Source organism: Lepus europaeus, chromosome 10 (genome assembly GCF_033115175.1).
Source record: "Lepus europaeus isolate LE1 chromosome 10, mLepTim1.pri, whole genome shotgun sequence".
NCBI lineage: Eukaryota > Metazoa > Chordata > Mammalia > Lagomorpha > Leporidae > Lepus > Lepus europaeus.
Window position 1 is genome coordinate 65,180,967 of NC_084836.1, and position 20,562 is coordinate 65,201,528.

A 20,562-nucleotide genomic window follows, 5' to 3' on the forward strand; every position below is an offset into this window, starting at 1 on the left:
AATGATGAGAAGGGGAACAGAGCTGGGGAATGTTGAGGGTGAGCTGTAGCAGTCCCCTGAAATGTGTTCATTGGAATTCCTTTGGCTATTTGACCCAAAAAGAACTGTCTTTTTGTCTTAATCTGGCCTTTCACAAAATCTGCTAACATCTCCATATGGGAGACTTTATTTCTCAAGTTTTTTTTTTTTTAAAGATTTATTTAGTTATTTAAGAAGCAGAGTTACAGACAGAGAGAGGGAGAGACAGAGAAGTCTTCCATCTGTTGATTCACTTCCCAGATGACTGCAACAGCCGGAGCTGGGCAGATCCAAAGCCAGGAGCCAGGAGCTTGTTCTGGGTCTCTCATGCTGGTGCAGGGGCCCAAGCACTTGGACCATCTTCAACTGCTTTCCCAGGCCACAGCAGAAAGTTGGATTGGAAGTAGAGCAGCCAGGAATCAAACTGGTTGCCAGCACTGCAGGCAGAGGCTTAGCCTACTATGCCACAGTGCCTGCCCCTCTGAGGTGTTTTTCTCAGAAGAGCATAATGGTCCCTGGATCTCCTTAAATCATCTTCTGTATTTTTATTCTCATCTCTTTCTCCTCACTTTGCTTTGTTCTATTTTTAAAAAGATTTATTTGAAGGGTAGAGTTACTGACAGTGAGAGAGAGAGAGACAGAGAGAAAGGTCTTCCACCCGCTGGTTCATTCCCTAGGTGGCTGCAATGGCCAGAGCTGGGCCAATCCGAAGCCAGGAACCAGAAACTTCTTCCCGATCTCCCACACCGGTGCAGGGGCCCGAGGACTTGGGCCATCTTCTACTGCTTTCCCTGGTCATAGCAGAGAGCTGGATTGGAAGTGGAGCAGCTGGGACAGGAACTGGCACCCATATGGGATGCCGGCACTGCAGGCGGAGGATTAACCTACTGCGCCACAGCGCCGGCCCTTTGTTCTTCTCTTGGATCTATGAAAACCCTCTGCTCGGATCCTGGTTCCTATCACCTTCACCATGGCTCTCTCCAACATGTTGGACAACTGTCCCATCCACCAATGAAGGGGAGAACAGGCCTTTTAGTGTCTATGAACTTATTCCTGGAATCATACGAGTTTGGAAGAATTTCTCTTTTAGTTCATGCCTATCTTGATTATTTAAAAATTAAAAAAAATCTTTTGAGTGAGAACTTTTCTAAGCACTTCACATGTTAGCACATTCAGTGTATCAGTGCACTTGATAAGATACAGGGACTATTCTTGGCTGCATGTTGGTAAGTAAGGCAATCAAGACACACAGAGGCTGGCTAATTTGCTCAAGGTCACACATCTAATAATGGATGAGCTGAGCACCTAGTAATTATAAGTGCCTCACATGGTGGAGCCATGAAATAGTGAAAGGAATAAAAATTGCTGAAACAGTTTAACAAAAAACACCAAAGGCTAGTAGAAATGAACATTTAGGTGTATTTCAGAATCTGTCATCATGGAGGGTGACACTGGTGAGCTATTCATACTTACTATCTGGCCCTTAGAAGAAAACGATGTGGGGTTTTACCTCGGGATGCCATGTGTGGTGTGTCAGCACCAAGGAGTCAGGCAGGGATGAGAAGGTGGAATACAAGGTCACGGAACTTCTTTTCTAGCACTAATTCGCGTTCTCTTGCTCACACTGTCTGCAGTCTTCTCGGCCAATGCTTTGAAAAGACTCTCCAGCTCTCCTTGCCTTAACCGACTGCTGGCCAGCGTCCTTTCTCCAATGCGCCCAAAGTGGGGCTGAGCTCATTACTGCCGGGGAAGCTGCCTTATTTAAACTAAGAGGGAGAGGACCACGGACTCTTCAGGCTTGTCTGAAGGCGGTTAAGGGAGTCTTTGCAATCTTACTGCAGTTTGAGTTTATGTAATTTACTCCACAGAGACACTGGGGAACAAGTTATTACCCTGGCGCTTAGCATAGAGAGGAGTTAATTAGTCCCTTTCCCTTTTTGAAATTGATGTTGGGAATTCACTTTCAGCAGGTGACTAAAGGAGATGTTCCGAACAGACCCATGAGAAGCAGCCACAAGCGCCTCAGTAACAGGATGAAAGTCCCTGGGGCCTGACGCAGTAATGGTGAGAGTGAAAAGTGCAGTGCCATCAGTTTCTTGAAGGTTTTACTTGAGCTGTGCAGATTTTTATCAATTTTCATTCCTTTTACGATGTTAAACTTAGAACATATGAGGCATCTCCGTGGACTTGTTTTGTCTTTCCTACTGTGAACTGGAGAGTTTTGTCTTGGCTAATGACACATCATGCCTCTGGAAACCTGTATTCACAGCTTTCAGCCTGTAGGTCTGCATGTGTGAGGATAAAGAGTAAAAACTTGTTCACCGTAGGAAACTCAAGATAAGCTTCATGAACGCACTGATCTACCTTGGATCCATCTTGATACCTGAAACATTGAGCTTACCCTGCAAGAGGAACCCTAAGAACCATTACTTTCTTGGCAAAAAGCCCATCTTGACACAAAACTGTGGATTTCCCTTCCAAAGACCCCAGGGGCCTTGGAGATCCATTGACATTTATACATAAATGATTCAGGGATTGCAAAGTGTATGGATAAGGGAGCTTGTACATGTACAGTCAGAAAGACAATGGGCCGGCACCCTGGCTCAATAGGCTAATCCTCTGCCTGCGGCGCCGGCACCCTGGGTTCTAGTCCTGGTTGGGGCGCCGGATTCTGTCCCGGTTGCCCCTCTTCCAGGCCAGCTCTCTGCTGTGGCACGGGAGTGCAGTGGAGGATGGCCCAAGTGCTTGGGCCCTGCACCCCATGGGAGATCAGGAGAAGCACCTGGCTCCTGGCTTCGGATCAGCACGGTGCGCCGGCTGCAGCACGCTGGCTGCGGCGGCCATTGGAGGGTGAACCAATGGTAAAGGAAGACCTTTCTCTCTGTCTCTCTCTCTCTCACTGTCCACTTTGCCTGTCAAAAAAAAAAAAAAAAAAAAAAAAAAAAAAAAAAAAGAAAAGAAAGAAAGACAATGGGGAGAGGTTCTCAAGGGGAGGCAGTTCAGGTCTGTAGAGGAAATGTGTTGAGGGACAAGAAGTAGAAACCCCAGGAAAATGGGTGAGTGTGGAGGAAAGGGGGTTTGTCCAAAGTTAACCCTGAGCTTCACTGTGGTCAAAGAGCAGTGCCATAGGTGAAAGGAAGCAACAGCCCTGCCCCGGCCTCACGCTCCTGCCCAGGCCTCCTGGATAGGATGGTCAGCCATGCGGATCAGCTTGGCTTGGTCATGTGGCTCCCAGGTATTTAGCTAAACACGATTTCTTGGTGTGTCTGTGAGGATGTCTCTGGATGAGATCAGCATTTGTATCAGAAGACTGAGTGGAGGGGGAGGGAGAAAGGAACTATCATGTTCTTAGAATTGTATCTATGGGGTCGGCACTGTGGTATAGTGGGTGTGGTGTAGTGGGTAAAGCCCCCGCCTGCAGTGCCGGCATCCCATATGGGCACATGTTTCCATATGTTCTAGTCCCGGCTGTTCCTCTTCCAATCTGGCTCTCTGCTATGGCCTGGGAAAGCAGTAGAAGATGGCCCAAGTCCTTGGGCCCCTGCACCCATGTGGGAGACCTGGAAGAAGCTCCTGGCTCCTGGCTTCAGATCAGCTCAGCTCTGGCCATTGTGGCCATTTGGGGAGTGAACCAACGGAACGAAGACCTTTCTCTCTGCCTCTCCTGCTCACTGTAACTCTACCTCTCAATCAAAACAAAACAAAATAAAAGAATTATATCTATGAACTATGTTGAATCTGTTAAGCACTAATTAAAAATTAAAATAAAAAAACTTAAAGTGAAGAGTAAGTGGAGTAGATCACCTTCCCCAGTGGGAAAGAGTATCACCCGACCTGTTTTGCAGGGGTGGGGAACATCCCACCTGCGGCTAAATCATTTGGCCTCACCCTGCCATGACGACTGCAGAAGGAAGTCAAAATTCAATACATCGACAGCGGGCTATTTTTTTTCTTTTAAAATATTAACGTACATTTTATTATATTAAAATCGGGCAGTGGTCTGACAACAGAGAGGCTGCTTATGGAACACTGCTCGGTTAGACTGTACTGACACGGTATTACCTCCTTAGATCAAGGTTTGCCGCAGAAAGAGGTGAATGGAAACAATTGCTTCTCAGACTTGCTGTTTCAAAAGGTAGTTTTTTTTTTTTTTACATAAATATTAAATTAAAAAAAAAACACCTTTAGGACACCCTGACTTGCTTCTACTTTAGTATATATCCACATTTCAGCATTTAGTGGTCCTGACGGAGAGTGGGAAAATGCAGCAGCCTGCAGGGAACCAAACCCTCCAGCTTCGGGGATCTGCCGTGCACACCGAGTTCTTTTTCAGTCTCTGTGGACGACTGAGAGAGCAGCACCACTTTTGGTGCAGGGATCCAAGGTTCTTTTTTTAAATTTTTGGTGGCCAGGTGTCCATCTGTCTCATTTTTTTAAAATTTAATTTTATTGGGACTGGTGCTGTGGCATAGTGGGTAAAGCCGCAGCCTGCAATTCTGGCATCCCATCTGGGTGCTGGTTTGAGTCCTGGATGCTCCACTTCCAATCTAGCTCTCTGCTGTGGCCTGGGAAAGCAGTAGAAGATGGACCAGGTCCTTGGGCCCCTGCACCCATGTGGGAGACCTGGAAGAAGCTCCTGGATTCGGATCAGAGCAGCTCCGGCCTTTGTGGCTGAATGGGGAGTGAACCATTGGATGGAAGACCTCTCTCTGTCTTTCCTTCTCTCTCTGTGTAACTCTGACTTTCAAATAAATACATCTTTAAAAAATTTTTTAAATTTTTTTTATTTATTTGAGAGAGTTACAGAGAGAGGTCTCCCATCTGCTGGTTCACTCCCCAAATGACTGCACGATCCAAAGTCAGGAGCCAGGAGCTTCTTCCGGGTCTTCCCATGCGGGTGCAGTGGCCCAAGCACTTGGCCATCTTCCACTGCCCTCCCAGGCCACAGCACAGAGCTGGATAGGAAGTGGAGCCGCTGGGACTCCAGCCTGCCTGCACCTCAAGCGGCAGCTTAGCTACACCACAGGGCGACCCCAATGCTGTTGGCTTCCTGTCACTGTATCAGAAGCTGAGCTGGAAGGACCCATCAGTGGCTGAAGAGAGCAGAGGCCGGCGGGCCTGAGGCCCCGCCATTCGCTTCCAGGGACGGTGGAGGGTAAGTGAATGTGCTTCCTTCCCTGTCGGCTTGGGGCCGACTCAAGGGAGTGGCGGTGCCTGAAGGGTCTCGGGGGAAAGACCGGGGGAGAGCCCTGGGCTCCTCACCGACGGCCTGTTTCCCAGGGGCGCACAGGCCTTATGGTCTATGCTTCAGCCAAGGGTCAGGGTGGGGAGCAGGACGGGACGATGGCTTGGAGAGGGCTCAAAAAAAGAAAACGGAGTGCAAAACATCTCCCCCACCAAACAGTCGTCCCACAGGCTGCCGCCTGAATCCCCAAGCTGGAGGGCTGATGTGGGGCGGGGATGGCACTAGGGGGCCGGGCAGTCAGCAGCCAGGTGATTGTGTGATGTGTGAGTCCTCAGCTGAGTTAGCTGTGGCCCACCAGTGATGGGAAAGGGTTTGAAATACTCCGTCTTGATTCCGGAAGTCCAACGACATGGACAGTGGTTACACTGGACAGGATGATGTTATACCACAAATGGACAAAAAAATTAGTGTCATTTTCAGGATCTTTAGATAAATTGCCTTTGAATGGGAGCTTCCTTTCTAGTATTTCGAGGTTTACAAGGTGAATCGAGAAAATTTACTTGTGTGGAAAATGAAGACTAGCAGGCTAATTTTTAAGTTGATAATTTTGTGTGGGCCATGATGCTATAAATATCTAAATGGCTCTTGGCGTTAAAAAGGTTCCCCACCCCTGGTTTATGGCCCGAATAAAACAAAAGGACTGAGGAAGGCAGAATGGGTTCTCTATCTGATCTTTGAAGAACAAAGATGTGTAAACCAAGCCTGGAGACAAGTACTGGGAAGAAATGAAAAAGGGAACATATGGGTGAGAAGGCGAGGAAAATCAGATGGTGAAAATTTGTGGAGGCCTACCCAGGGAGATTATTTTGTACTCAGCATGTGGGATTATTTACTCCCAGCCCATATGCTCCTAATAGAAGCTTTCTTGGGACCAACCTAAAAAGAGAAGGCAGCTCCATGGCTGCCAGCGATGGACCTGTGCTGGCACCAGGATTGAGCTACCTCAGTTAGAAGCTCTTGCCTGGTTTCCACAAGGGCTATAATTGCCTGCAGTTGTTTCCTTCGGGCAGCTACGTTGCAAGGTGATATAGACTTCACTGGGTCCACGAGGAAGGCCGTGTGACAGTGGATGGGTGATGGTGAAAGGTGGTCCCTAGTGAGAGAAGGTGGGAGGGAGCTGTGATAAGGGACGAGAGCCAGAGTGAGCAGGTGCCTCGCTCAGCCAGCTGACGGCTCCCTGTGACTTGTTATGTTTGGATGCACTTCTTGAATTTGAGCACTTAAGATCCACTGCAACCATTTCTTACGCTCTCTTGAGAGAGTCTTCTTTTCATAGTAAGATGAGACCAACTATCAAAAAGTTCAAGGAATTCTGGGTATGAGAAAGAGGGAGGAATGAAAATCTGGTATGTATGTCAGAGGTCTTTAAGGAAACTACATAGTTTATTTGAACCCCAAGGGAGAAAAACTTTTGCTTTGTTCAGGTATAGGGCTGAGTGTTACACGGCTCACTTAACTTGGTTCAAAGCAGCAAAGGTAAGCAATGAAAGACCTGAGTACAAATAGAGGCATGCATTTGAGAATTAAATTTTTGTTGTATTTATTTTTATTTTTTGTTTTTAAATATTTTATTTATTATTTTGAAATATATATATTTAAAGACTCGTTTTATTTATTTCAAAGGCAGAGTTACAGAGAGAAGGGAAGAAACAGAGATTTTCCATCCACTGTTTCACTCCCTAAATGGCTGCAGTGCCCAGGGCTGAGCCAAACTGAAGCCAGGAGCCAGGAGCTTCTTCCAGGTCTCCCCCATGGGTGTAGGGCCCCAAGTGCTTGGCCATTTTCTGCTGCTTTCCCAGGAGCATTAACAGGAAGCTGGATTGGAAGAGGAGCAGCTGGGACTTGAACTGGTGCTCATATAGGATGTTGGATTTGCAGGCTGTGGCTTAACCCACTGTGCTGCAATGCTGGCCTATTGAGATAATAGATTTTATATTTACATTACAGGCAAAGACTTATTGGCTCTACTAAATAAAGATCTCAAGAAATAAAAAGTGAAAAAACCATAGTCCAGAAGGAAAATAGGTATGGGCTACACACAACAATCAAAGTAAAATTTAAAAGTCATAAAATCATTAAAATTATAGTAGTATGGGCCAATGTTTTGGCATAATAGGATTTTTTTTGCTTGAGGATTAACGTTTCTGCTCTCTATTTTTTTTTTTTTTGACAGGCAGAGGGGACAGTGAGAGAGAGAGACAGAGAGAAAGGTCTTCCTTTGCCGTTGGTTCACCCTCCAATGGCCGCCGCGGTAGGCGCGCTGCGGCCGGCGCACCGTGCTGATCCGATGGCAGGAGCCAGGTGCTTCTCCTGGTCTCCCATGGGGTGCAGGGCCCAAGCACTTGGGCCATCCTCCACTGCACTCCCGTGCCACAGCAGAGAGCTGGCCTGGAAGAGGGGCAACCGGGACAGAATCCGGCGCCCCAACTGGGACTAGAACCGGTGTGCTGGCGCCGCAAGGCGGAGGATTAGCCTAGTGAGCCGCGGCGCCGGCCTGCTCTCTATTCTTACTCATTGATCTATGTGTCAGTTTTTTAAAGATTTATTTATTTATTTGTTTGAAAGGCAGAGTTAGAGAGAGAGGGAGAGGCAGAGAGAAAGGTCTTCTATCTGCTGATTCATTCCCAAATGGCCACAATGGCCAGAGCTGGGCTGATCTGAAGCTAGGAGCCAGGAGCTTCTTTTGGGTCTCCCACATGGATGTAGGGGTCCCAAGCTCTTCGGCCATTTTCCACTGCTTTCCCAGGTCGTTAGCAGAGAGCTGGATTGGAAAAGAAGCAGCCAGGCCATGAATCCGCGCCCATACGGGATGCCAGTGCTGCAGGCAGAGTCAGCTTACTATGCCACAGCTGGCCCCGCCATATGACTTTTAGGATTGCTTTTTCTTTTCTTTCTTCTTCTTCTTTTTTAACCTGGAAATGTTTTATTTAAGGTATACAAATTTCATCCATTTCATATGTACAAATTTAGGAACATAGTGATTCTTCCCTCCCTATCCTCACTTCCACCCTCCCACCCTCCCTCTCCTATTCCCATTCTTATTTTTTTTTACAAAGATCTATTTTAAATTAACTTTATGCTCATAAGATTAACACTACACTAAGTAAAAAATTCAACACATAGTATGAAAAAATCTCTGTTCCTCAACAGTCAAGATTAGGGCTGTTCAGAATCATCACATCTCGAAGTGTTGATTTCACTCCTATAAATTATCTTTTAGGTACTCTATTAGTTACTACAGATAGGAGAGAATATATAGTTTTTGTCTTTTTGATACTGGTTTATTTTACTAAGTATAATGTTTTCTAGTTGCATCCATTTTGTTGTAAATGACAGGATTTCATTTTTTTTACTGCTGTGTAATATTCCATGATGTGCACATACCATAATTTCTTTTTTTTACATCAGCATTATAAAAGTTTATTTTCACAATTCTAATGAGGTAAATTCCCAAACTTTACAATTCTTCATTTATTTCTCCCAAAACACATTAAAAGGTAAATAAATAAAAAGCGTCAGAATAAAAAAACATGTTTTAAAATCTTGTGGGCTAATTTTAAAATCCGAGTTACTTTAAATTATGATAAGGGTTGAATGTTTGCCAGTTAATCAAGGTGTTGGACCTCTCAGTTGCAGAGATGCCCACTTGCTCGGGAGGACGCCCAAAGATCCAGACCAGTTGATGCAAAAAGCACGAGGTTTTTATTGAACGTTTGCGCAAACGGGCCCCCACCTCAGGCAGTGAGGAGCCCCGAGTGGCAGTTTCACACAGGTTATATAGGCAACGAATTAGCATATGGAATGCAGAGGTGGCACGGGATTGGCTGGTTCGGAGGGACAATTAGCATACCGGAGAGTGCTGAGGAGAGTGCTGAGGGAACCAGCTGAGGAGAGTGCTGAGGAGAGTGCTGAGGGAACCAGCTGAGGAGAGTGCTGAGGAGAGTGCTGAGGAGAGTGCTGAGGAGAGTGCTGAGGAGAGTGCTGAGGGAACCAGCTGAGGAGAGTGCTGAGGAGAGTGCTGAGGGAACCAGCTGAGGAGAGTGCTGAGGAGAGTGCTGAGGAGAGTGCTGAGGAGAGTGCTGAGGGAACCAGCTGAGGAGAGTGCTGAGGGAACCAGCTGAGGAGAGTGCTGAGGGAACCAGCTGAGGAGAGTGCTGAGGAGAGTGCTGAGGGAACCAGCTGAGGAGAGTGCTGAGGAGAGTGCTGAGGAGAGTGCTGAGGGAACCAGCTGAGGAGAGTGCTGAGGAGAGTGCTGAGACTCTCCGAAGGGGAGTGGCAGCTCTGCTCTGGGCATGCCTAGAGGTTCTCTGAAGGGGACTGACTTTTCCTTCCCAGAGAACGTCCTGCCCGCTGGACTCTGGGGAACATCCAACCTCTTAAGAAGCCCCTGATATTTGCCCAGGCCTAGTTTCTTGTCCCTCTCCCCCATAAGGGTCCTTCAAAGGTTCCAAACTAATATTCAAAATAGGAAAGAACTATCGCTGGGATCCTGTTACATTTTAAAACACTGTAAAGGCTGATTAGTTGTTATCACTAATAATGCATATAATACCATTTTTATTCCAAAAGTATACTTGTCTTGCACACCTTATGCATTGAGGTATAAAGCCATGCTTTACTAACATTTTTTATTAATATAACAATAATAGCAATTGTAGTAAAAAGTCAAATACCAGGGCTGGCTTCATCACACAGTAGGTTAATCCTCCGCCTGCGGCACTGGCATCCCATGTGGGTGCCGGTTCTAGTCCTGGCTGCCCCTCTTCCAATCCAGCTCTCTACTGTGGCTTGGGAAAGCAGTAGAAGATGGCCCAATTGCTTGGGCCCCTGCACCCGCATGGGAGACCCAGAAGAGGCAGCTGGCTCCTGGCTTCGGATTGGCGCAGCTCCAGTTGTTGCGTTCATCTGGGAAGTGAACCAACAGAGGGAAGACCTTTCTCTCTGTCTCTTCCTCTCACTGTCTGTAACTCTACCTCTCAAATAAATAAATAAAATCTTAAAAAAAAAAAAGGTCAAATACAATTAGCCAACTTGCTGGCATGTTCTATGGTCTAATTAATATACTAGTGCATAGACATGTATAAACCATACAGCCATATCAGTTTATAAGCCACAAATTCAAATTATTAGGAATATAAATTCAAATATTATATCAATTTATCAGCAATAAATTTAAAATGTTAGGAATATAATAAAACTATATTATAAATAGTTTACTTTCCATATTTCCTCAGCATTACTTTTTATTCATGTCTCCCACTTCATTTTCTTCACTAAACTCTAGATTTAAGTATGGCTAAACATAAGAGATGGGTGTCAACAAAACAGCTGAGTTTTGTCAGTGTCTAAGTCTCTTAAAGCTATTCTTCAAAAGACGTATTACTCAACTGAAGGCAAACATGAAGAAAGTTGTATTTGAATCTTAGGTTCTTCACAGTTTGGCCTGTCAGGACCATGGGATGTCAAAAGTCCAAGTTGTGAACACTTACATGCCATAAAATTAACTGTGTCACTAGTGGAATGCCTGTTAGCTGATGAAAGACCTCTGGAAACGTTCAACAGGACATTTCAACTTGCGGAAGATGAGAAGTCTGGAGCGGTACACAATCAAATTAACAAAGTGTTAAACCTTCTCAAATATAAATTGGTATTATACCCAAATAATAATCTCTAATGAAATTTTAGTTTAAATTGTAATATTTCTTATCACTATAAGAAGAAGTCTACATTGTTAATAAATGGTCTATGTGGTTAAGAAAAAGGATAATCCTTAATTTTGTGGAGTGAGTTATTAGACTAACTTCCTGTCATCTGTAAGTTCTAGCATGTTCCAACTTCAGGCTGTCACAATCAGGAACATTAAGTGATAGGCCCTCAACAAATATTCAATGACAAATTATAACAGTAAGTATTATACAACATGTAAGTAAGTACAAGAAAATTTCAAAAGTTCATGGAAAATAGAATTAAAGATGTTTATTCTGGTACAAAATGACAAAGTATAACATTAGGTGTTACAACATGTAAGTAAGTATAAGAATATTTCAAAAGTTCATGGAAAATAGAATTAAAAGTGTTTATTCTGGTGCAAAAAAATTCGTAATATCTGCATAGGTTTTTCATAATATGCATTTTCATGAATTTTTGCAGACCCTTCATGGATATCTATTTTGTATTTCAATTTTTTTGCATCAAAATAAACAGCTTTTTAATTCCACTTTCCATGAACCTTTTGAAAGTGTCCTCACATAAGCTCTTAAAAACACCTAAGTGTTAGGTGAAACCAATGCCAAAATTACCTCATAATTTTTCCTTAAATCCTTTTATTTCCACTAACAAATCTAGGCCTACCTACCACTGGCTCTACCGCTTTATTCCTGTTTAGAAGCTGAGGTATCTTGTCACTGATGCGATATGACTATTTTTCCACACTATGGTCTTATTTCTGCTAAATCATTCTTACAGTCTTTATCAGTTTAAGTTGTTTTAACTGTCTTTATAGAACTCTAAAATGCTATTAAATTTAAAATGTTTCCAATTCTGTTCCTCAAATACAATTCTGATGTATTAGACAAACTAAACTATTAGCCAACTAATATCAATGTTGTAAAGAGATTCAATTGAGTTTCAATTATCCTAAAAATGTAAGTGAACCTAAAGGATGTACATTATGAAGTTATCTGAGAGTGGAAAGCAAAAATTTGGAGAGACAATTATTAAATACAATTTTAATAGGTATACTGAACAATAAATTGAAACTTTTTTATTTAACTGATATCTGCTTAGTTTTTTATTTAGTTAAGTACAAGGGCCCAATTAATCAAGTCATTAGACTGGTCAAGGCAAGACACTTGGACTACATCATAGGACTTCAAAAGCAGTTGGTGTTATAGTGGTTCTCAGGTAATCGTGCACACGTATGCACACACACATACACACAAATTGGTAGAGTACTCTGGATATTAGATTTCCCCCTGTAATCTTGTATAATGCACCATTCACATTTTGCGGTGTTTTGAACACTACATAAATTGGACATGGTCAAATTAGAGATGTCTGATTGAAGTCTTTTTTTTTTTTTTTTTGTGACAGGCAGAGTGGATAGTGAGAGAGACAAAGGTCTTCCTTTTTGCTGTTGGTTCACCCTCCAATGGCCGCCGCAGCTGGCGCACTGCGCTGATCCGAAGCCAGGAGCCAGGTGCTTCCTGCTGGTCTCCCAGGCGGGTGCAGGGCCCAAGGACTTGGGCCATCCTCCACTGCCTTCCCAGGCCATAGCAGAGAGCTGGCCTGGAAGAGGGGCAACCGGGATAGAATCCGGCGCCCCGACCGGGACTAGAACCCGGAGGATTAGCCTATTGAGCCACAGCGCTGGCCTGATTGAAGTCTTATAAGGTATTTGGGAACTTCAGCTACATTCCCGAAAATACTGATTTTTAAACCATAAAAAATGAAAATTCATGTAAAAGCACAACAGATTTAACAGACATCTTTAAAATAAATCAAATTGCAACTCAATTTTCTACTTTTTCAAATATGACTAAGAAAGTTACAAGCAATGTCTACACTAAAAAAACAAAACAAAACAAAACAAAACTGGGTGAATTTGGGAAGGGGAAGAAAACTATACAGTTTTTGGAATTCTGCAGTCCATGAAATGTGCAGAATTCCAAAATGTGCTAGCACTGAAAAACCATCTTGCATTGAGGTTTTCCAAGTGGTACAACGAGCCTGCCAAAAAAGCATCTGGTCTGTACTAACTGACTTCAGTACAGGCCTTCATAATGTTAGTCACGCTGCTCTTGCAAAATCCCTTAATGTAAAAGAGTTTTCAGTGCTGATAGGTGGGGCTGTGACCCATGGTGTGGGATTGAATCCATATGCACATAGAGCTTCATTTAATTGTCAAGAATTTGAACAAGTTGTTGCATGGGTGGAAGGTGACCAGATTCCAGTTTAGACCATACAGGTACAGCATCTAAAGTTACCTCAAATGCACCTGTTGATATACACTGGTTCTCAATCATGTTGCTCAAGAAGAAAACCATCATACATGCATAGACCTTATTTTCCTGGCCCCACTGCCAGATGCTGGGAGCTTGCATGCCAAAGAAAGCAAAAGTATCTTTGCCAACAATTATTAAGCCTATTAATAGTAGTCTGAAGACGGACAAGAAAGATGCTGTGTGTCTGTATATTGGTTGAGGGAGGTAATTTTCTCCTTCAATTTGGATGTCTGGGTACTGCTGGCTAATAACCCGCATGTACTCTTCAAATACCCTCAGGCCTATACCCTCAGGAAACACAGATCTGGAACTTCAGCAGCATACCGCAGCTTTAATCTCTTGCTGGGCATACCGCCCTGGTTGGCCGAGGCCTCGCTCTGGGCCACTGCCGACGCCACCACCAGGAGAAGCAGCAGAAGCCTCATCTTAATTAAGCCAGTCGCTCTGGCCGCCCTCAGACAGACTGCAGCCAGCTCCCATAATTTCTTTATCTGGTCTGCAGTTGATGGACATCAGGGTTTTTTAAAATTTTTTTTTTTTTTGACAGGCAGAGTGGACAGTGAGAGAGAGAGACAGAGAAAGGTCTTCCTTTTGCCGTTGGTTCACCCTCCAATGGCCGCTGCGGTAGGCGTGCTGCGGCCGGCGCACTGCGCTGATCCGATGGCAGGAGCCAGGGGCTTCTCCTGGTCTCCCATGGGGTGCAGGGCCCAAGCACTTGGGCCATCCTCCACTGCCTTCCCGGGCCACAGCAGAGAGCTGGCCTGGAAGAGGGGCAACCGGGACAGAATCCGGTGCCCCGACCGGGACTAGAACCCGGTGTGCCGGCGCCGCAAGGCGGAGGATTAGCCTAGTGAGCCGCGGCGCCGGCTTGGACATCAGGGTTGATTCCATATCTTAGCTATTGTGAATTGAGCTGCAATAAACATGGGGATATAGATCACTCTTTCAAATACTGATTTCTTTTGGTTTGGGTAAATTCCCAGGAGGGGGATGGCTGGGTCATATGGTAGGTCTATATTCAGATTTCTGAGGTATCTTCATACTGTCTTTCACAGGGGTTGGACCAGTTTACATTCCAAGCAACAGTGAATTAGGGTACCTTTTCCCCCACATTCTTGCCAGCCTTTGTTGTTTGTTGATTTCTGTATGAAAGCCATTCTAACTGGGGTGAGGTGAAACCTTCATTGTGGTTGTGATTTGCATTTCCCTGATGGCTGGTGATCCTGATCATTTTTCCAAGTGTCTGTTGGCTATTTGGATTTCCTCTTTGAAAAATGCCTGTTAAAACCCTTTGCCTGTTTCTTAACTGGATTCTTTGTTTTGTTGTTGTTGAGTTTCATGAACTCTTTAAAGATTCTGGAGATTAATCCTTCATCAGTTGCATAGTTTGCAAATATTTCCTCTCATTTTGTCAGTTTCCTCTTTGCTGAGTGTTTCTTTCGCAGTGTAGAAGCTTCTCAATTTGAATAATCTCATTTGTCCATTTTGGCTTTGAGTGCCTGTGTTCTGGGGGCTTTTCCAAGAAGTCTTTGCCTGTGCCAATGTCTTGCAGGGTTTCCCCAACGTTCTCTAATAATTTGATGGTATTGGGTCATAGGTTTAGGTCTTTGATCTATGTTGAGTGGATTTTTGTGAAAGGTGTAAGGTAGGGGTCTTGTTTCATACTTCTGCATGCAGAGATCCAGTTTTCCCAACAACATCTGTTGAAGAGACTGTTCTTGTCTCCCTGCTTAGTGGGAGCATACTGATGTGGGAGCCCCTGATTTAGGGATCCTTCCAGCATCCAGGCTCCATACCTTACTCCAACTTGAAGATGGCCTCAGGTCTGGTGCTCACAGGCCAGCAGGCTGCTATAGCCCTCCCAGCACCACAGCCCTGCACAGCCTTAGAGCACTGTCCAGGTCCTGCCAGTGCTCTCACACGAAGTTCACAGCCACGTCCTCAAATGCCCCCAACACTGTGAGAGAACATGTGCTGAGCCACAGTGCCAGTCTCAAGTTGGAAATCTTACAGTGTGTTCTCTGAACCATGCTTCTGGTCAAAGCGTGAGGAGTGCCATCTGCTGAGGGCCACCTTTGGCAGCATGCTGAGGTGGCCCAGGGCACCACGTGGCAAGAAACAGCACACATGGCTCTCTTCTAGTCTCTGTCGTGATTTAGTCATTTTCCTTGGTGTTAGAAACACAGAGAGGAGTCCAGAATTACACAATTTCCCACTTTTGCTGTCTCGGTTTCCTGTTCACAGAGCAGTGGAGGCTGAGCCACCACAGGAACACTCTCCCCACTGGAGCCTGGATGCAACTCCACAGTGACACCGTTCCCACCTGCTTTGCTCAGAGAAAGCACAAGAGAGTAATTAAATTAACAGTGGATTTTCTGTGATCTAGCGACAGAGAACTCTAATGACATTCCTTTGATGACTGTTTAGGAATAAACTAAAACAGTTGCCAAGGGAGAGAAGTTCCAGGGAGAATGGTGAAGAATGTGGCAGGAGCACCCCCAAGGGATGGTTCCCAACGTTGGGGTAATGGTATTTGTCTCTTACAGTGGTCTGAGGCCGGATATGGCATTTTGTGTAAAAACTTGATAAAAATTAGATCTAAGAGAACAGAGATGAAGTCATAATTGGAAAACCAATTCTCTCTTTATGTGCAAGAGCTATTCTGGGAGCAGATGATAAATTGAAATTACTATGACTCATACTGTTGCAGGAATGAAGTGGGAAGTTAGGAGAAAAGACTGAACAAAGGGGCAAACTCCAAGATGTTTTGTGAAAAAATGGTTTTTAGTTGTCTCAAATTTAGTTTTATAAAGTTGTTCCTAGGCCGGCGCTGTGGCTCAGTAGGCTAATCCTCCGCCTTGCGGTGCCGGCACACTGGGTTCTAGTCCTGGTCGGGGCGCCGAATTCTGTCCCAGTTGCCCCTCTTCCAGGCCAGCTCTCTGCTGTGGCTTGGGAGTGCAGTGGAGGATGGCCCAAGTGCTTGGGTCCTGCACCCCATGGGAGACCAGGAGAAGCACCTGGCTCCTGCCTTCAGATCAGCGTGGTGCGCCGGCCGCGGCGGCCATTGGAGGGTGAACCAACGGCAAAGGAAGACCTTTCTCTCTGTCTCTCTCTCTCTCTCTCACTGTCCACTCTGCCTGTCAAAAATTAAAAAAAAATTGTTCCTAGTTACTTTAAGTTAGGATTAAATACTTTTTTTTTTTTTTAAACATGTTTATGGGGCTGGCGCTGTGGTGCAGCAGGTTAAAGCACTGGCCTGAAGTGCCAGCATCCCATATGGGTGCCGGTTCTAGTCCTGGCTGCTTCTCTTCCAATCCAGCTCTCTGCTATGGCCTGGAATGTCAGTAGAAGATGGTCCTAGTCCTTGGGCCCCTGCGCCCACGTGGGAGACCTGGAAGAAGCTCCTGGCTCCTGGCCACTGTGGCCAATTGGGGAGTGGACCAAAGGTTGGAAAACCTCTCTCTCTTTTTCTCTCCCTCTCCCTATAACTCTCTCTTTCAAATAAATAAAATAAATCTTAAAAAAGTTTATTTATTTATATTTGAAGGACATAGTGACAGAGAGAGAGAGAGAGAGAGAGAGAGAGAGAGCAATAGCAATCTTTCATCTTCTTCCATTCAATCCCAAGATGGTCTCAATGGATGGGGCTGATCTAGGCCAAACCCAGGATCCTGGAGCTCCATTTGGGTCTTCCACATGGGTCCAGGGGCCCAAGCACTTGGGCCATCTTTCTCTGCATTCCCAGGCACATTAGCAAGGAGCTGGGTCAGGAGCCAAGTGGCTGGGACTCTAATTGGTGGTCACATGGGATACTGATGTGGCAGGCAGGGCCTTATCCTGCCTGGGCACAATGGCCCAAGGACTCACGTGGTTAAAGGCACTATCCTTGTTCACTTTTCATATCCCTGCCTCCAGTAATGGGAGCAGGCTTTTCAAACAGTGCTTTCTTGGTTAAAGATCATAAAATGACTGGAGACAGTCTTGAAGTAGAAACTTACTTTCAGATGTATTCTGAACCTAATATATTTCCTATGGAACCAACTACTTGGCATATTTAGTGTCTTGAATGCGGCTCCATGGCTTTTTGGGGTCACCTCATGGCAAAGACATGCTCACATTTTTCCTAGTTGGAATATGAGTAGCTTTCTTGATTGTGTGGCCTCTTAGTCAAGGATTGTTGCTGTTAAGGCATAGACGACTTCTGAGGTTGGCCCCCAGTCATGGGTCTATGTCAGGGATTCCTCAGACATGCTAATGACCATAGCAGCAGGTAAGAGGCTAAGTCTCATGGGCCTTGGAATTTGGAACCCAGGAGCACCGAGAGCTGCTCTTTCTCTCACATTGGTCCTACGGCCATTCCTCTCCCCAATTTCCCGAGGGCCACAGGGCCTCTTTCATCTTTGTATTTGTCTCTGTTATTTGGCTTTCTCCACTTGTACAGAACTCAATGTTAAGCAACAACAACAAATATTTATTGAGCACCTCCTTTGTGCTAGAGAGTTGTTCAGGTGCTGGGGGCTCAGCAGTGAATAAAATAGAAAATTCTTGCCCATAAGTTCTATTGTAAAAGGAAGACAATAAACACATAAATAAAATATGTATGCATCAGAGAAAGGCAAACACTAAGGAGAAAAATGGAGCAAGAAATGGGTATAGAGAATCTTTGATGAGGTGGGTTGCAATTTAAAACATGTAGCTAGTTTTTTTTTTTACTACAATGAAAAGAAATGGAAAAAATGTGACTATACTCTTTAAAATAGCTTTTGGACTTTACGTGGTATTTCTGAAAAGTTGACATTTGAGTGAAAATTTGAAGATAAACAAGACAGTGAGCCACGTAGATATCTTGGCAGAAAGCATTCCAGATGGAGTGCAAAGTAGGTGCAAAGGTTATAAGGTAGAAGCCAGAGTTGGTGGAGAAGAACCAGGGAGGGGACAGTGGTAGGAGATAAAGTGCAAGAGGAGGTGGGGTCCAGTTTGTAGGGACTTTTAAGACATTGCCAATGACAGATTCTGAGCAGAGAATGACAACTCTGGTCTACATTCAACAAGGTTATCTTGTTTGCCATGTTGAGATTGCATTGAAGGGAGCCCGGGAAGAAGGGATACCAACTAGAGTGGGATTGTGATACTTCGAATTGAAAATGATTGAGGTTTGAGTCAGGATGATGGAAATGGTCAACAGACAAATCTGAAGTAAATTTTTTAACTTTACTATAGGATGTGAGAGATAAGAGAGGGATCTCTCTGAAGCAAAAATAATTCTCAGGTATCACTCCCTCCTTGATCTAACAACCTCATTTCCCTCTTTCCATTTGCAGCAAGGCCTGTCTCCCATTTTCTTCTCCCCTCTTTTCTTTTTATTTCTTTTTAAATTTTTTTTTTGCCAGGCAGAGTTAGACAGTGAGAGAGAGAGAGAGAGAGAGACAGACAGACAGAGAGTTATAGACAGAAAAAGAGAGAGAGAGAGAGAGAGAAAGGTCTTCCTTCCATTGGTTCACTCCCCTAATGGCCGCTTTGGCCGGCGCTGTGCTAATCTGAAGTCAGGAGCCGGGTACTCCTCCCGGTCTCCCATGCGGGTACAGGGACCCAAGCACTTGGGCCATCCTCCACTGCCCTCCCAGGCCACAGCAGAGAGCTGGACTGGAAGAGGAGCAACTTGGACTAGTACCTGGTGCCCCAACCGGGACTAGAACCCAGGGTGCTGGCGCTGCAGGCGGAGGATTAGCCAAGTGAGCCACGGTGCCGGTCCTCCCCTTTTTCTTGAACTCACTAGAAAGTTTTCAAAATCCATAAGTCTACAGTAGCTGTTCTTAACATGACCATCATATACCTCAATATTGTTGGAGCCAGTAGGCAATCCTAAGCCACATTTTAAAAAATTTCTTCCTTGATCCCTCCTCATCTCTCCAGTCACTACATGTTTGGAGATTCTCAAGGGTCAGTCTATACATCTCATCTGTTTTCTACCTTCTCACCTTCCCTGGCTAATCCTATCATATGTTATGGCTCTAAACATTATCAATATTCTGGTGACTTCCAAATTTCCATTTCAGCTCAGACTTCTCCAATGAAGTTTTAATTCAGACATGAAAAGTCCTACTTGATTTCTCGATCTTCATATTAGGAGGCAACTTGAGCCCTACATGTACAAAACTGAGTTTCTGATAATCCCCATCCCCTCCTTAAAACAAACAAACAAACAAAAAACAAAAAATAACTCTTTTCACAATCTTCCTCCATCTCAGTAAATAGAAATTATATTTTTACACTTAAACTAAAAACCTTGACAACTCTCTCAAGGCCGTTTTTTTTAACTATACCTCTCTTTTCTCAGATCCTCATCATATGGACAGTTTCAATTGGAGGAGGACACAGATGTTGAGTCTTCCAGCATAGCTTGTTGAGCAGTTGGAGAAGTGGGAAATAGACAAAAATCAAGGCTACTAAAAATCCCTAGATGTACTGAAGAGGATGAATGCCAGAGCCAGTTAGAATATCTGTATGACTCAGTAGTTTAAGCCTGTGGGCTCTGGCACTAGATAGGTTTGGTTTCTGATTCTCATCCATGCACTTAGCTGTATGAGCTAGTTGACCCCTCTAAGCTTCAGGTTCCCCAACTATACAATAGTGTGGAATTTCCATTTGGATCTAAGAAGTCCATATGAGGCATACTTTGCTAATTCATTGTCCTCAATATGTAAACCCTCAGATGATCAAAGTTCTGAACTTAAAAAAAATTATCCTGTGTTCTGTTCCTTTTTCATTCATCTATCTATGCATCCATCATCCATTCAACAACTATTGCAGATTTATCGTCACTTGGCATAGCAGGTGAAATTGTGTCAAGAAGATATTATCCTTGTAATACAGGACCTAATAGACTATAAGTGAATATAGACTTTCAATACATAGCCATTGTCATGATGCTATTATTAATGAGAAAGCACTAGGCATCATAGGAGGAAGATAACTTTGGGGGTAATTCTTATTTTCATTTATCTACTCTTAAAATTCCATTTTACCATTCTTTAATTTTTAAGATCCTATTCACCAGTATTTCACTACAGTCTGACTTCTTACTCAACTCCTCACATTCATATTTTCTAAAAAAATGGCTAAGATTAACAATGAAATTCTAATTGTCAATTCTGTTACTTTCATTCTTTGTATTAGTGACTCCCTGCAGCATTTCACATTACCAGTAACCCAGGTTTCTCTTCCCATGAATCCCACAATCTGTTGTCTTTATAATTACCCCTTATGCCTCTTTTGCTGGTTAAGATTTAGGAATAT

The 20,562-nt window shown here is 44.3% G+C and overlaps 1 pseudogene; it reads right to left on the bottom strand.

Moving 5' to 3' along the window:
- Positions 1-13,026: 13,026 nt before the first annotated feature.
- Positions 13,027-13,691, bottom strand: LOC133767680 (thioredoxin reductase-like selenoprotein T; annotated as a pseudogene).
- Between the last annotated feature and the right edge of the window lie 6,871 nt (positions 13,692-20,562).